Raw genomic sequence first — 6,111 nt, 5'->3', positions numbered from 1 at the left:
TTAGTGCATTTGAACCTCCATACCTTCCCTCTGCTGCTTCTCCTGCTGGTTGCTCTCTGGTAGCTAGCACTAAAGTGAATCTACTTTATGCGATTCCCGAACTCGCACTTTAAAATGGAGGATGTAGTTAGCTGGTTACTGACCAGATGCTGGATGTTGGTGACATCATATAGAGGGCCGGGAATATAACAACTACATTAGGTAAGCATTTCACTACATTTAAAGGGTGCGGAAATGCCCCCAGATTTTAAATATTATAGTAGATGAGGATACTTTCTTCCCATGTGGTGAGGCCATTGTCCTCCTTTCCACTGCAGCCTTTCTTTGCCCAGCAAAAGAGCATCAAAAACCACTGGGATTTCCTCCCATGAAACATGAGCAGCATACGCTTACACATCCCAGCTGGGGAAATGATGCATGGTCTGATTATTAGCTTGTGTGTTGATTATTGTAGGTGATAATACACATTGCATGGTGGGAAGGATTTTTGAGATGGCTTTTCCATTGCATGTGTTTCCACTCTCCCCAAACTTGGGAAATTTCATACCTCATTGCTAACTTTCTAAAAGAAGTTGTGGAAATCAGTACTTTGAAGAAGAACCATGGACACACAACATGGTAGACAGGCATCAATGGATGGTTTAGAGTCAGAATAAAATGCATAACATTGAAAAACAATCTTAATTCCTTGTGCCCATAATGCAAATGTTCAAAATGCTATGGACAAATAAAAGTCATGTCAAACAATCATAGACTTCTTAAGATGGCAACCCAGTATACCATATGCAACTTGGTGTAGCGCTGGAGAGCAGCAGCTTCTAATCTAGTGAGCTGGGGTTGACTGCACACTCCTCCACATGCAGCCAGCTGGGTGACCCTGGGATAGTTACAGTCCAGTTAGAGCTGTTCTTGCAGAGCAGTTCTGTCAGAGCTCTCTCAGCCCTACTTACCTTACAGAATGTCTTTTGTGGGGAGAGGAAGGGGAGGCAATTGTAAGCTGCTTTGGGTAATAAAAAGCAGGGTATAAAAAAAACAACTCTGATTCTTCTGTCCCCTTTTGGAATGGAGGTTAACACCAAACAGAAGCAGATTTGACCAAAGAGCTTCTCACAGTTGACCAGCCTCAAGTCTCTCTACAAACAGTGAAATTTTGTACCTACATGATTCAAGCACACCAGAAGGAAACAAAATACCTCTAACATTTTTTTACCAATTTTATTTTCCACACCTGCCCCTTCCCCCCATCATGTTTTAAAATCTTAACGCTTTACCATTTCTTATTTTTAGTCTGTGGCTATCTAAACGATTTTTCTTTAAAACACTCCTCCTCCTCCTCCTCCTCCTCTTGTTCTTCTTATTCTTGTTCTTGTTCTTCTCCTTCTTCTTCTCCTTCTTCTTCTTCTCCTTCTTCTTCTCCTTCTTCTTCTTCTTCTTCTTCTTCTTCTTAAGTGTCATATAAAGACAGAAAATTCCACATGGCAAATATGTTGTTTAGGCAATGCCTGCCTGCTGGGTTTGGTCACAGGGGTGTGATCTTTTTCTGATTATCGATGGTGATTTTTGGCTGCCCTGGAACCTGAACAATCCATTCCAGGGGTAGTCAAACTGCGGCCCTCCAGATGTCCATGGACTACAATTCCCAGGAGCCCCTGCCAGCGAATGCTGGCAGGGGCTCCTGGGAATTGTAGTCCATGGACATCTGGAGGGCCGCAGTTTGACTACCCCTGATCCATTCTCTTCATATACAGATGTGCTCAAGCACATATAGGAAGTTCTGCAGATCCTTGCTGATCCAGCCCGAAACACCCAATGACCAGATACACGTTGAGCCTCTGCCAGTTCCTTCATTCTCAACATCCCATGAGCAATATTTCTACAAATGAGCATTGAACAGCCTGACATGGTTCATGGCGATTCAGCAAACTTCTCCTGCCAAACCATCTGGACTCTTAAAATACGTAGCACTTCCGCCCAAAATATTTACCATGGGGGTGGTATTTTAGCCTCGGCCTGAATCCATCTTCAGTTACATGAACGAGCCTGTAAAGAAACAAACATTTTTTAATAGTGAGATCTGAATCCAGTAGCCCAGACCACCGAGATTTTGGGGGAGGTTAAGTTTTCAAAACACAAAAATCCCTTTAGGCCAGGCTTTCCCAACCATATTTTAAGAAGCCCTGGGGTTTCTTGATGGCCCTGGAAGGGTTTCCCTAAGGGGTGGGAGTGAACGAAGGTTTAATATATATTTTTTAAATTTGTAGAAGAAGAAGAAGAAGAAGAAGAAGAAGAAGAAGAAGAAGAAGAAGAAGAGTTGGTTCTTATATGCCGCTTTTCTCTACCCAAAGTGGTCTCAAAGTGGCTTACAGTCACCTTCCCATTCCTCTCCCCACAACAGACACCCTGTGAGGTGGGTGAGGCTGAGAGAGCCCTGATATTACTGCTTGGCCAGAACGATCAGTGCTGTGGTGAGCCCAAGGTCACCCAGCTGGCTGCATGTGGGGGAGCAGGGAATCAAATGCGGTTCGCCTAACCACTACACCAAGCTGGCTCGCACATATGGTCATGTCAACCCACCCTCTCTCCCAAAATGGCCAATGAGGGGCCTGGAAGGGGTGGGAAGGGGAGAGGCCCCAGGTGGGCATGTCCACAGGTGGGCAAGTCCACAGCTTTGCATCCCAAGTATATTATGCAAGATCTCGCCACTTCTGAGTTTTCTTAAAGGCTGAAGAGTGTTTCAGGGGGTTCATAATGGTTAAAAAAGTTGGAAAATGCTGCTTTAGGCAGCTTGTGTGAGAGAGGGCCGCGAGGGATGAGCCATTGTTCAGCTCTTGTGACCCTTCCTGACCCGCCCAGGGTAGTGCTGGTCACCAGTTTGACTGGTTGGTAGGTTGGTTATTGATTGATCGATGTATATACCGCCCTTCTCGGACCTCCAGTCTTGGGGCGGTGAACAATACTTAATTATCACATAATAAAAACAACAATAGAAACCGCTAACATAAAAAATCAATCAATGCATTTTAGGAACTCCGCTAAAACCATTACCAGCACCAGTAATTGTCCTTGAGGTTGGGGATGGTTTTGACAATTTGAGATGTGAACTACGCAGGGGAGGCAGGGGGGGACGGGAGGAAGACCCAGTATTCAGATTGTCTAACGTCTTGCTGGCCTCAACTATAGATCTGGTGGGAGAGCTCCATCTTGCAGGCCCCAAAGAACTTGACAAGTCCAGTCAGGGCACTGAGCTCCTTAGTGAGCTAATTCCACTAGGGTGGACCCAGGGCCAAGAAGGCCCTGGCCCTGGTAAGGCCAGATGTATTTCTTTGGGGCCAGGGATCCTTAACTGGTTGGAATTGCCAGATCATAGTGCTCTCTGGGGCACATGTGGGATCAGGAAAGGTTTTTCCTCCAGATCAGATTGTTCCAGGAATCCTGGGCCTCTTCTGCATGATGGATAAACTGATGAAAACTCACTAAATGCTTTTCACCGATTCATTTCTCTCCTGCCTGCCTGAAACGGACTATTAGGCATGCAGAGAAGATCTTTAGTTATGCAGATTAGTGCCTGCATTAGAGAACAAAGCGGAGTTGGCAAAACTACAGGGGGCGGGGCTATGAATTGTTTCATGCAGAGAGCATTGCAGCGTAGTTTTTCAACAGATTATATTCAATGCAGAACAACCATTGTAATATAATAAAGCGGTCTAAACTGGTTGTTTTTTAAACTGTTTTATCTGGCTCCATGCAGAATACCACCTGGAGGTTTTTTACCTTCCTCTGGGCATAGGACAAGTGTTACAAAGGAAGCAGGAAGTTGCTGTAAATTTCCTGCATTGTGCAGAGGGTTGGGTTAGATGACCCTTGAGAGTCCCTTCCAGCTCTCTGCTTTGTCAGATACAAAGAGAACTTCGATTCATGAAACCGTATACCTCAAAAGTTTGTTTGTTTGTTATATTTATATACTGCCCTCCCCTGAGGCTCAGGGCGGTTTACATGGAGCTGCCAAAATCCAAACAGGCAGAGTTTTTATGGAAATCCCCTCTCTAGATTATGAAAACAGGGCAGTAAACGTCTCGTTTCTTTCTGATGCACAAGTGTGCTATTATCTTGGGGGATTTTTTTTTATTATTTCTGATTGTCTAGGACTGATGATGATGCCTTTGCCAACGTGATTTAACTGCAGAGTTTCAGGCTTCCGGCTCAAACAGCCTGCTGAATTCTGATCAAGACATCCTTTCAAGAGAAATTCCACAAGTCCTTCACGGAGTCTTCTTTTACTGCTTCCTCTCACGGTTAACAAGACCTTTCTAATTGGACCGCATCTCCGGGAGGGTGACCAGAGGCGGTTCAGCTGTCCAACATCCTGGCCTTCTTAATTGCAAAATAGTTGACTCGCTTCCAAGAAGGGAGTCCAAAATGGCTTCCGGTGAGGACTGCTTTCCAAACAGCATTTTGAAATCCTAGCAATGCTTCCTGGGCTTGCTCTCCTAGCCAAAGCACATGTCCATTAAATCCACAGGGATCGGTATCTGCCCAGTTCTAGTAACATCCTAGAAAACTTTATTTTCCGGGATAGGGCCTATGAAAATCATCAACACCCTTCTCATCGATGTCTCATATCCCCCAATATATGCCCTGCGTTAAACACAAGATATCTTTTCTCAAGAGGCCCGACTAATTTTGGCCTTTTGTTCTGCCTTACTGCTGTTTTATTTTTAGTGGCATTCTTTTTGCTCTGCCTTTCTCCCTTGGACTCGGGCGGATCATACAGAGTGAGTCGGTACAACCGACACCATGGAACATTCAATAACCAGAAATTGAGAAGTCTGGAGCCACCAGAAAGCATTGAAGTATACCGTAAATCAGCCTTCCTCATCTTTTTTACTGTTGAGAAACCCCTGAAACGTCCTTCAGGCTTCGAGAAACCCCAGAATTGATCTAATCGTGTACTATATGGTTGGGAAGCAGAGCTGTGGACATGCCCACCCAGTACCCTTCCACTTCCCACCCCCCCAGGCCATTTGGGGGGAAGAAAGGGGTCAACATGACCATATATAGGTTGAAGGACTTGGGAATGTTCAGCCTGGAGAAAAGGAGGTGGAGAGGGGACATGATAGCCCTCTTTAAGTATTTGAAAGGTTGTCACTTGGAGGAGGGCAGGATACTGTTCCCGTTGGCTGCAGAGGAGAGGATACGCAGTAATGGGTTTAAACTTCAAGTACAACGATATAGGCTAGATATCAGGAAAAAGTTCTTCACAGTCAGAGTAGTTCAGCAATGGAATAGGCTGCCTAAGGAGGTGGTGAGCTCCCCCTCACTGGCAGTCTTCAAGCAAAGGTTGGATACACACTTTTCTTGGATGCTTTGGGCTGATCCTACGTTGAGCAGGGGGTTGGACGAGATGGCCTGTATGGCCCCTTCCAACTCTATGGTTCTATGATTCTATGATTCTATATATGGTCATATCACCTGATAAATGTTTAACGAGATTCAGCGGTCCCCAATGGGCCCACTATCCAGACACACTTCGCTTCCCACCAAACCCCTCACAAGCCAGAAGCATACTATAAATTAACACAATATGCTGACGTCACCTGGAAGTGATGTCAGCACATTGGCGGTCATCATGGAGGGTGACACTCTGGCTTTGTGGCAAAACTCTATGGTTAGAGGCTGCCATAGAGTTTCGCCCAAAACCCAGAGCATTACCCCTTCCCAATGTCCCTGACTCACCACCGTCAAATCTGGGCGATGTCAGCAAGTTGTATTATTTCTCCCCACTCCTGGTAAGTGCCCCCATGTCCCATGCCGGTGGTGCTGACGGGTCTGGCAACCCTAATACACACATACACATTTCTTGAAGGGGGGGGGGGGGGAAGAGGATCAAAAAAGGCAGAAAAGTATCCAAGACCGACAGAAGTTGAGAGAAATTAGGGGCTTCTCCTTTAAGGCAAGTTTGTCACATGCCCCCCTGTAGCCAGTCATGGGTTCTCTACCATGGAGGAGAGCCCCGATTCAAAACAATGCGATTTTAAAATATATTGAGGGTTAAAAGCACTCTAAGATATCGCACAATAAAGGTAGGGTCACTCCGGATCAATCCTTCTTGCT

This window comes from Paroedura picta, chromosome 2, assembly GCF_049243985.1.
Source record: "Paroedura picta isolate Pp20150507F chromosome 2, Ppicta_v3.0, whole genome shotgun sequence".
NCBI classification, from domain to species: Eukaryota; Metazoa; Chordata; class Lepidosauria; order Squamata; family Gekkonidae; genus Paroedura; species Paroedura picta.
Note: the sequence above shows the minus strand (reverse complement) of the source record.